This window comes from Acyrthosiphon pisum, chromosome X (genome assembly GCF_005508785.2).
Source record: "Acyrthosiphon pisum isolate AL4f chromosome X, pea_aphid_22Mar2018_4r6ur, whole genome shotgun sequence".
Taxonomy (NCBI): Eukaryota; Metazoa; Arthropoda; class Insecta; order Hemiptera; family Aphididae; genus Acyrthosiphon; species Acyrthosiphon pisum.
This window is the reverse complement of record NC_042493.1, coordinates 101,644,866-101,657,661: the sequence shown is the minus strand read 5'-3', so window position 1 is coordinate 101,657,661 and position 12,796 is coordinate 101,644,866.

The window sequence follows — 12,796 nt, the reverse complement described above, 5'->3', positions numbered from 1 at the left end:
TTTTCTATTGGATTATTTTTATTTTATACTGATTATAGTAATATTTACGTAGGTATAAACGAAAAATTTCAATAGGTTTTCAACTTGATGGATTTTTTTTAAATCAACTGAAAAAAGCTAAGTTATTTCAACTGTAAATTAAACTAGTTAAGTTCATAAGTTGATTAGAAAATAAACTAACTAGTTAAGTTAAAAAGTTGAAAAAAAATGAACTTTTTAATTTAACTTTAGCTTTTTATCTAGTTAATGACCCCCTTTGTATATAATGTTATAAGTAAATGCATATTATCTATGTCGGAAGGGGGGAGGTAGGAGTTATAACCATAGGCACAAATTGGGAGGAGCTAAGGGTAGCCCCCCCCCCAGAAAAAAACCTAGTACATATTTTAAAATGTTTTATTGCAATGGTCTGCTTGCTTTTAATATATTCAGACCCCCCCCCCCCCCAAGTCAAAAGTTGAAATTGCACCTATGGTTGTACCTACCTTTTAACCCACAAAAATCGATTTGTATTCGACACTAGCGTTACCTATTTAATTGTGGTAAAATTGATATACCTACTATTTTAACTAATATAATCGGAGTTCTAAAATTGTAATAAAATATTATATATTATAGGTACCTAGTTACAATAAATTTAAAGCTCGGTTTAGTAAATCTCGCCAGACAAGCGTCTGCAGTCGCACTTCGACCGTGGTATATACAATCGGTAACCGCGGTGCCAATTGTGTACTTGCAGTGTTGAGTGTACGATTACCGCGATGTAAGTAAGGTAAGACAGTTGATATATGAAAATGCGCGGAGGTCGACCACAATTTTCTCTCATTCGATTGTTGACTAAACGATTTTCGCACCGTTGTCCGCTTGAGGGAACGCTGTGTTATTAATATTATAGGCATAATTCTAGTTTAGCTCCCAAGCGATTTTTTGAATTTTTTTTTTTAACGGTACCTATCTTAAAAAAAAAGTCACTCACACTTATAATAGAAGTTATGGTCAAAAAACTTCAGAGTACTCGATTTTTTAAAAAATCGTGTTTTTGAATTAAAAATACCAAAAAATTGTATTTTTGAATTTTTTTTTTATTATTAGTGTTTATATTTGTAAGTTTCCGGGAATTTTCGAGGAAAACCGAGGTTCACCTGAGGTGGTTTTACACAACAAATCGGTGGATATTTTCGATTGGTGCCGAAGAAGCGTAGCGACGAGTGCCGATACACACGTAATCACTGCAACTTTGAACTTCCATAACTTTTGAACGGTAAGTTTTCGTAATATTTAGGGAGACCGAGGTTCACCTGAGGTGGTTTAAACAACAAATCGGGGGATATTTTCGATTTGCGGAGCGGAGCGACGGCGACGAGGAGCATAGTGACGAGTGCCGATACACGCGTAATCACGGCAACTTTGAACTTCCATAACATAAAAAGTAAGTACGATAGATAAATTTTGATTTCACCAAAACACTAAGCATACAATAACTAACAATACAAAACTCAACGAAAATTCCAAAAATACAATTTTTTGGTATTTTTAATTCAAAAACACGATTTTTGTGCAAAAAGAAAATTTAAAAAAATCGCTTAGGAGCTAAACTAGAATTGTTTCATATTATAATATATAGGAGTCATTGGTGTACGGCCGGATTTTACTGTTTTTGGAGTGTGGGGGGCTGATCATTTGAGGCTTCACTAGAATCCCTCTGATGTTTGGTCCTGATATAAGTTTGAACCGAAACCTTTTGAAAATCTAGGAACCGAAACCGAAACCGAATTTTGATGTAGAGATTTTTACGGTTTTTTCGTTTTTTTTCGGTTCCAAAATTCAATAAATATTTTATTTATGGTGTAAGTAGGTAATAACTAATTATTAGTAATAATAAATAATTATAGAATTGTAGACCTATAAAAGTTTATCAATGCTAAGAAATAAGAATATTATTATGTGTACAAGTACAACAGAATTGTCATAAAAGAAATACCAAAAATCCAAATTTTAATTTCCATGTAATCGATATCAATATTATTATTGAATCGCAATCCGCAATAGCTGATGTAGAATTTCTGAAAATAATACCAATTTGGACGTTTATAAGTGATTCAGAATTCAGAGTAAGTTGTCATATAAATTATAAATTATAATTGTTACCTTGCTGATATGCCTGCATTGATAATATTAAATACCTAAACCTAATGCGGGTATCGTTAACTCTTTTCTTTATACTATGCTCTGTACGACAATTCTACTTAACTGTTCTTCCGTTTTCATTAGCGCGGTATATATTGTTTAAATTTATATTTTTATATATAAGTTAAAAATTATTATATCAAACAGAAACATGGGTCACCCAAGTGTGTTAAAAATTCATTCTTATTTTTTGTTTAACAATATTTTTTTATTTATTTTAATTTATTATTTTATAATAATTTATTTTTTTTAATATTACCTAAATTCTGAAATAGTTACACTTAATTACAAATACCTGTAACTAAAAAGAGGTTATTAATATTATGTTCATTTTTTTATATAGTACTTAATTGATAAAAAAAAGTCAAATAATAAGGGTTAAAACCGGTATTAACCGAAACCGAAACCGTAACCAAAATTCGAAATTTTTAAAAACCGAAACCAGAACCGAAACTGAAATTTTTGGTTTTTGAGAACCGAAACCTAAACCCGAACCGATAAAAATATAAAGGTTCCAGTCCCTGGTTCAGTGACGCCGTGAGTATAATATTATAACATGTGATATTTTTGCCGCAACCTATTCATACTGCAAATTCCAATTTTAATAATATAATGTTTTGTTTTACGTAGGTAGCTATTATAGTACGTTCATAGAGCACCGAAACCGTATGAAGCATTTTTTAATTTTTCCCAACTTTCTCGGAGACTTTACCCCCCCCCCATCAACCGATCGTACAGACTATGGGTAATATTGATAATCGAGGAGATTGGACGCGACTACAGAAAAACAAATCTCGTACGGTTTTTTTTCAAGCCGAGGGCAGTCGACAAGTTAAAACGCACGTCACAGTGTCATCTATATGTCAATATTATTCACAGCAGGTTCCTCATTGGGATAGACATTTTTATTCAAACGCTTCCATGACTGATGATAAAATAAGCTAGAATTGTGATACGCATATTAGTTCAACAATAATTAATAATTTTTAATTTAATTAATAATAACTCAGTCTTCTCTAGATGCATTTATGCATAAATTGGTTATACTCGTATCGGACGAGTGTTCGTCAATTTCGATAATTTTTGGCATTTACATAAATTATGTTATTTATGAAATACAAAATGTATATTTAAAATAACATCAAAAAATCAAATAACAGGTAAACTCGAGGTAAACTATAAAAATTCCGATTGATTCAATTTAAAAAAAAAAAGCAAGTAAGTGGATGTCGCTCTGCTGTACAGTAGATTATAAGTGAGTCATTGTATAATGACGTATTGTATTAGACTTAAATTCAATGATATAATAATATCATTGTATAAGAAAAACGATTCTGAGCGGAGACGGTTTGCCAGTCTAAATTTTTTATATTGTTATTATTTATTTTATCATTTAAGTTGAATTAATATTATAATTTTTTATTCGTTTCTATGATGATAAACAAAACGTAATAGGTAGCTTCCTCGCTCAGAATCTAAAACAATTTTTTTTAATACACTTACTGGACGTAACATAAACATAAATACACGACCCGTACCAGTCCTGTTAATTATTAATTAATAAAAGACAGGTTGGTATGATTCCTTTTCCTGCTTTTCATGTTATTTTTTATTATATCGCGCGGCGGCTATAGTGACTTTCATATATCGCCGACCACCGCTATGTACCTACAGTCGATTCGTGATAACTCGAAGTTGAATATAGATAAAATGTAATCGCTTCGAGATGCCTAACTCGAATTTAACCTAACCCGACTTCAAGGGGAATAAAACAAAACAAATGAGTTGTCAAATTTTTAGAGTCATCGAGGTCCGAGCTATCGTGACTCGAATATAATAAAATATTATATAATAATAACAATAATAATATATCATGTGACCTATGCGATCCTTCGACCGAAGGCGTCTGGTTTTCGATGGCACGCGTTTATTTTTACAGCTTTTACCTGAATTTGTTTCATGTTTTTCTGGCGAAAGAACCAAAATAAATCACCGCTGATCTAATTTAATAGGTACCTAGGTAATGATAAAAGTAGAAATCACAGACTAGGTACGCGTTTGAAACCGATTTGTGTGGGAGAGTTTTAATGGTACCACAAACTGTTTTGAGTATATTACGTATATCATTTGAAAATCTTAATATTATTGCGTGGGCTGCCGGCTATTTGCTAGCATTTACAGCTACTCGGTAGGAAAAAAAAATGGTGCTCAACTTTGGACGGGATAGGTGACCAATATAAATAATAACACTTCTTAAATAATTGACAATGATATTATTGCTATGACTTATAAGGCACGACAGATGTGCGCATGTCGGCCGGGAAAACGTCTTTTGCGACGATGAACGGTGAAAATATTATGCGCCTTGCCGGTCGCGACACGAATATTCCCAGACAGCATTTTGTAATGATAATATTATAATAGTATTATTATAACGTTATACTAATACTATTCGTTATTATAATGTTATAATGATATTATTACACAAAAAATTGCTGTCTGGGTTTGTGGCCCGTCGGAATCGGACGACAGCTGATGAGCCGACGCGAGGCAATGATACGTGCGCGAATGTCGGCGGCGAACACGCGACCACGGTCGCGTGACGGACGACCGGTCGACGATGATCGGGACGACGTCGAGTCGACGACAACAGCGTCGGAAACACAATCACGTCGGATGGCGACGAAATAACGCGACGTCCGAACTAATCTAATATATTATTATGCACGGATTACTAACACCACACGAGGTTGTCGCCAAACGGCATCGAACAACGGTCGGACACGACACACGCACGACAGTACCACGAATTGTAAATTGTAATTTTTCGTTTAAAATCTACCTTGTTCATTTCAAGGCTTAAAATATCTTATAGGTATATCTACATTTAAGATTCATCACTATAATAATATACGAAATATAGATTATATTTATATAGATTAAATATAGATATTAAAAATATTATAGATAATATCTCGTTTCACTCAGAATATAATATTTTTTATTAAATTAAATGACATTTTTTAATAATTGGATTAAAATTATTGGTAAATAATTAGGTACCTACATTTTATGCAAATACAATTATTAAGATTATTTTACATTTTACATTTTACATTTATATAGCTTATGATAGAAGAGGACGATTCTTATAATGTAGATAATGATTTGGCATCAATAATAATAAGTGATGAATTATAATTATTACCTATTTCATATGTTTGTTGATGTTATTTCATTCTGATATAGGTAAATTAAAAATAATAATTTAGCTTAAACTAAAAATTTAAATATAAGGTAATAAAGAAATTATAAGCTAACAACAATTTTGAATTTCAAATTCTAGTCGGCAATTTGGAAGGTTTGTACCCCCATGATTTATTTTTGAGATCGTCCCTGTATGTTACATCGCATGAACGGCCAACCCTCGTCAGTGTACACAAACGTGAGGGTACCTGCATATTTTACAAAGGGGATAGAATATCTTACACAATACCCATATATATGTACAATATACATACATATAATATATGCATTCGAGTATGTACATTGTACAAGGTTTGCTTTTCTATACCCATCTAAAATATATACAGGGCCATTCGAGGATTTACGCATTGCGATATCTCATGAGAGTATAAATATATCATAAATCTGTTTTTATTTATTAGACTCACAGAGACAAATAATACACATATTTTATTTTATTTTTTTGTAAAAAAGTTAAAATAATTATTTATTAATTTGAAACAATTTAAGATAGCCCCATTTTATAGACTTTATTTGTGTGATAATTTTGACTTTTCAACATTTTAATTTTACGAATCTCATGGTTTGTAATAATTATTTTAGTTTATATATTATATTTATATTTATTTATATATTTATATATTATATACCTAGGTATATAATATATAATATTATATATTATGAATATTTCTTTACAATTTAATTATTTAATAATAAATAATAAATTATAATAAATAATACATTTATAAATAATAAACGGTTATGATGGTTATTTTTTGTCTCAAAAAAAATAGTCATTGACGAAAATAATATCGAACAAAATTAAGAAAGAAATACGAGAATATTAAAGTACGTATAATCGACAATAATTTTCTACGGGTATATCACCACTTAACAAACATTACCGACTGGCGATTTGTTACGTAAAATTAACTATTACCTACTTGCTGTAATATAAAAATAAACATAAAATGTCTAAATTCAACCGATTATTCGATTACATAGAATATAGACTATACGACTCCATATTTCCATAATCAATGTTAAAAATAAATTGTATTATTAAGTTTCATTATGTAATGTATGTAATGTACAATTTAATTTAAGAAATGTTGACAATGTTCATTTACATGTTTAAATATTAAAATATATTATTTATAATTCCTAAATAATTATTAAAATATATAATATATACAAATGTTTAGTTAGTATTAGGTCAGGCCATGGCCTGTCTGGCCTGACCCGTAGTTTCACCTATGTATTTGCACATAGTAATATATATGTTTGGCGTACCCTGATCGGGGAATATCGATCGAGCAAACTGTAATTGAGAGTCAACGACCTAGGGTGTTCAATAACATGAATATAAAGTATGGTATAAGTACCATAGTATAAATTAGGTAGGTATACTGATAGCCTTTTCATAAATATTTTCCACTCAAGATAATAAAAGTGCCAATAAAATGATCATAATTTATTGATGGTTGTGCCATATTTCACATATAGTAACACATTTACCATTTATGCTGTTGGAAGTTTCGAATGTAGTTTTACAATATGTTAATGGTTTATTTATACTAATTTTTGTAACTTTTTGTTAATTTTCGTACATTTGTGTAAAATAATTGCAGAGTATATTAAAGCAATTTTTATTTCTAACTATTGAGGTCTAGAAATCCTTAGTTACTAAAAAAAAATATGAACGGTATAACTTGTATTAGTTACAAAAGTTATATATGTTTATACATTTCATATAAACCGACTATCAGAGTATATGCACTTCATATTTAAACATGCATATTGCATATAGAATACATGACAACAATTCTATACTTCACAATTTAAAAATCATAAACCTATGTAAATGTAATCAATATACGGTGGATACAGATAATATATTTGCCACACGAATATTTGATAGAATGTTCTCTAAATCAGTCAGGGAACGTAGTGAAGACGCGAACCACAACCGGATTCTGGCGCACTAGTGACTTAGCTCAGTAAGTGTCTGCAAATGTGTGCGGTACCTAGAGTAATTTTTAACTTAACTTATATATTAAAAATGTCTATTCACATAACTTTTAATTTAATTTAAAAAATAAATACTTGACTTTTCTTTACTAAGTTAAGAAACATCTTTAAGTTGCACAGCCTTTCGAAAAATAAACCAAAAAAATGCTGTGTCAACGCTAACCATGCTCCCACATCAAATTTTCGGGTCCCTGTACTAAATACTTTTGCGGGCCCTATACACAACTTCCAAAAAAAAATACAACCTGATAAAAGCATATGGCGTGTCCTATATAGACGGTTTCTAGGTAATAAATGGTCAACCCACTATAGCTTAAAATAACAAAATTGCTATAAAATAAGTATTCCTATCAAATTTAAAAAAATTAAAAATACATTTAACAGGCCCCTAAAATAGCTGAGCCCTTCTACTCAAGGCACAACAACCCCCCCCCCCCCTCATGTGGGGGCTCCTGTAGCTAACTATACATATCGACATGGTAGCTAATACAAAACCAGTTGTATAAACCATCCAAGCAGTATCACATAGCCTGATTAATATATTATAAAACTACAATAGGTCAGTATTACTGCAATCCGACTAGAATTGTTATAATAAGTAATTATTTTAAAAATGTATTCAATTTATCTCAACAGTGGACCTTTATTTGGTATAGTACAATTAAAGCGGACCATACGGTTGGTTTCGAAATGTCAACCATTGAAACGTGTCAAATATAATATGCTCCCAACACAGCTAATGATATCATCACTGAAAAAGAAAAATAATATAAGCTTGAGACATAATAATAATAATAATAATAATAATAATACAGGGGCAGTACGGTATTGAATCATCAAAAGGACGCTAAACAAGCATTTGTTGTATCCGTCTTACGAGTGCGCGTAATATGGACAACCTACGATCAGCGAATCACGTTTGGCTTCGTTAGTTAAATAAAAAAATTAGAGTGAAACGTCCTTACTATAAATTTATAAAACCTATAGTAAGAACATTATCTGTGTTTTTATGAGGATTTTTTTACAATAATGTAATTATTACATTTTTTAGTATGTTTTGAGGATATTATTATGTAGCCAAAATTTAAAATGCTCATAACTCATTTAAAAACTGAATTGTTGTAAAAAAAAAGTTGTTGATTATGTAATATTATGTCAACTGTTAGCCAAAATGTCAATTTAATTATTTAGTCAGGAAAATACAATAGGTACAATTACATATTTATGCCTACGTTTTTTAAAGGAAAATTGACATATACAAATTAACGCCGGGGATTAATCGCCGGCGTACAATTTTAGTGTGCGTAATTTTTCTTGTGGATCTTTATTTAATGTTTGGTGTTAGAAGTTAAGAAAATATTTTGATTTCACATAATTTGTTTATGATATGTCATTATTAAAGTGGGTAGCTACGCGATCGGCCTATGTCAACGGTCGACAGTACATATAAAATTATTATAATATACTATACTACTAGATACACAGATATAACATCATTATAGACTATAGACACAGGCTAACAATACAAATTGAATATAAACGTATATATTAACAATAATAAATATAAATATAAACGTTGTAGTCGAAGCACGGCGACGACACTAACAAAAATAGTACAAAAATAATTATCACAGTGAAAAATCATCCATTTGTCATTTGGAAGCACGGCTGGGTCTGTCACCGTACGGAGTAGCCAGTATAGGTAAATGAAATAGACATCATTCTAGTTGGTAAGATTATGAATAAATTCGTATAAGTATATTAAGTATACTGGTATCATAGGCGTGTTCAGACTTTGGTGGCCGAGGGAGCACAACAATTTTTTAAATTGTGAGACCTATTTTTTTTTTTTAGACATGGAGAAACATTTTTATGTCACAAAATTCACAATGGTAGGAATAATTTTTAATTATGATCAAAAAGTATAACCATCGTCAAAAAAATAAAAATACTTTTTTCCCATCCATTATACAAGGTAAAAACATACAAATTGTAAAACTATTAATATTAATCAATAATAAATATTTTGAGCTCCTGACAAAATTTAAATTATTTTAACAAGTCGTAAATATCTAAGTACATTTTTGAAATGATAATCGGTAATTGGATATTTTCAGCTGATAAAACCATATTATCACAGGTTAGATAAAATTCAATAAATGCGTAACTAAAAAAATTACAATCAATGAAAATCTATAGGTACTGCAGGGTATACACTGCACGACTTTATTTTATCCTGGCACGATTTTATGTAGGCACAGTCTCTCGTGGGTGGGGGGACAGTGCCCACGCGGCCCCTCCCGTAAACACGCCTATGACTGGTATACCGGCATTGGCATACCTACTACAGCCTGCAGGTATATACCAATATACTAAAATTATTAAAGATTCTGAGTGAAAGTGTAAAACTAGTAACCAGGCATTTATTGATGCTGTGTTTTCGTTAAAATTGCTGATACCTACACTATAAGTATTATAAGATTATCAATCAACGTACGATCTGTAGGTATATCTGTAGGTATATTAAAAATTATGTTAATATTTTATAATATTATATGGGTATTATAATATTTTCCAAGATGATTATACATTTGCTTATGTTTAAAAAAAAAATTTGATTTTAAATATTTTTTTTTCAATTTTTTCTTTTATGAATTGTTTGATTAAATAAAATTTTTTACTGGTCTAAATTGTGTACCTTTATCAGAATAAAAGACTTTGTATTTCACCATAAAAATCTATTAAAATTGATAGCACCAAAACAGCAAAAGTGTTTTTAATTTATATACAGATCAGGTAATCAAAGATTTGATTATTTTTCAATTTTTTTTTTCTTATAAAATCCAATCTAAGGAAAATAATAATATGCTCACTTTTATGTATAAATTATTGCCTTTTAAGCCATATATAAAGCCTTACCCCAATCAATGTTGATTAAGTTTTAATGTGGGTCAGCCAACTTGACGCGGTCCCGCGCAATGGCTGTTTGAATTCAAATAGCCTTTTGCGCGGAAAGCCGCGCTGTGCTTCTCAAACAAACCGCCAAGCGACGACGGACGACGCCGGCGCGCGACACCCGCGCCAGGAACCGTCGGCCGGCCGTTCGGTGAACCGGATTGAACCATGATATAAATAACATGGTATGATCGCAAAAGTCCAGATTTGGTCCAAGTTCGCGCAATACGTCACTTGCTTACCCGTATTATCATATTGTCATTAAATTATTATTACTATACACTATGCTACGTCACATGCTTACCGAAGGATCTGACCGTCAAAAAGTTACGATCATACCTATTGTTTTTATATCATGGATTGAACGAGTAACTTGTTTTCTACGACTCGCCGCGTACACACGTATACGGACCATACACGTCCCCGTGAGTTGAACCGCGAAAACACACGCACCACATCTTAGTCTTGTCGACTATTAGTTCGTGTCGGTGACATCTTTTTTTTGTTTGAATAAATAACCGACCGTTCGACCACAAAATTGTGTTGTTATTCTATTTTCCCCTTTTAAAGTTCACCTAATGATCACCTCAGCACCAATCATCCACGCGGCACCCCACAGGTCCGCATCAAACTCAAATTTTGAAAAATATTTAGGTATACGCTATTGCAGGTGGGTTAGTCCAACTCATTGGAAATTTAGTTATCACTTAAATACCTATGCATTTTTTTTATATAGTACAGTAATATAAACTTGGTTACACCACAGTCCACAGAATATATTAATTACAATATATTATTATGTGTTTAAAAGTCAATAAGTATGTAGTATGTTTGTAATTTTAGTTCCAGCTATTACATAAAACAATTATAGGGGATGATATAATATTTTCAATCTTGGTCTATGATTGGACGTAGATTTAATATTTTCATTTTTCCCCGGGTGATGTAAAAAATCTTAGTTCCACCTCTGTAAATATATATATTAATACTACACAAACTATATATACTCATATGTTTTTGCCGACTTCTAATTGTGAAAATCGATCGAGCAAATAGTATTTGAAAATCAACGCCGTGAACTATATTATTGATATATTGATGTATAATATATATACTGGTACATAGCCCGATAACCGTGGTTGGTGACGTTCCAAAGACGGTGTTTTTGAGGTGATAGACTCAAGTCTAAAATGGTCGATGTTTTTATTATTTTTACTTTTATTTGCATAGGTACGTGTACTGTGTACAAGAAAAGTAGTTTTCCTTAGTTTAACATACAAATAATAAATGTATTTCATGCATGTTAGTCGTGTAAGTTAGGTTACTAACGTTTGATCATTGCTCTAAAAGTTTGCAATAGAAAGTTTTAACATATACATAAACTTATATAGTTATATTATGTATTGTTTGACCAGTGGGTGAACTATGTCTTATAAGTTATTTCTTTCTCTCGTAGTTTAGTAGTTGAGACTAAAAATCAGTTAAAAACAGTTACCCACTCTGATTAGCGAATATAATATTATTAAAGGTACCTATATACGATTTATAATTATTATACCATGTAATATAAATATAATATATTTAACACTATACATTGCATCGAGAATTAATTACATATTGATTTTTATAGCTAGATTATAGGTATTGCTTTAAAGAACTCGGGGTTACCCTTATGAGTTCATACCTTGTAAAAATTTAGATATCGTAAAATACCTACCCATAGGTATGGGATATGTATGGGTATGGATATGTAGAACAAAAATGTACTAGGATATTCACTTTAAAGAATAAATAAATTGTTATTATTACCTATTGGAATACTAATTTATTAGGTATTAATTGTTATGATATAAATAATAATAATTTATTGTCAATATAATATTTTACAAAAAGATAACAGAACTAAAAGAAAACAATTAATGACGCCGCCCCAAAAGCTTAGCTTGTGGTGGATGCAGCAAGTCAGTGGCACAACCACGATTTATTCAAGGGGAGGGGAGTCCAAAAAAATGTATTTAACTACTGTTTTTCTGTCCTTTTCCTGAGTATATACATACATTTCATTTTTTAATAAACACAATTTTCCGAGTTTAAGACCAATAAAAAAAAAAAAACAATTATATTATTTACATTTTAGATTCTGAGTAGAAAGATAAATGTATTAATTTTACAATGATGTGTTTTTTTTAATTTTTAAATTTTTTTTTGTGTCTGTCATCACCTTTTAAGACAGTAAAAGTGCTTGGATTTTCTTCAAAAGTTTCTTTTCTAATAGGAAAGTGAATCTAGTTGGTACTTTGGGAGGTCAAAAGTAAAAATTTCGCAGTAGTTTTGCAAAAGCACCGTGAAAAACAAAAGAAAAATTAAGAAAAAACGG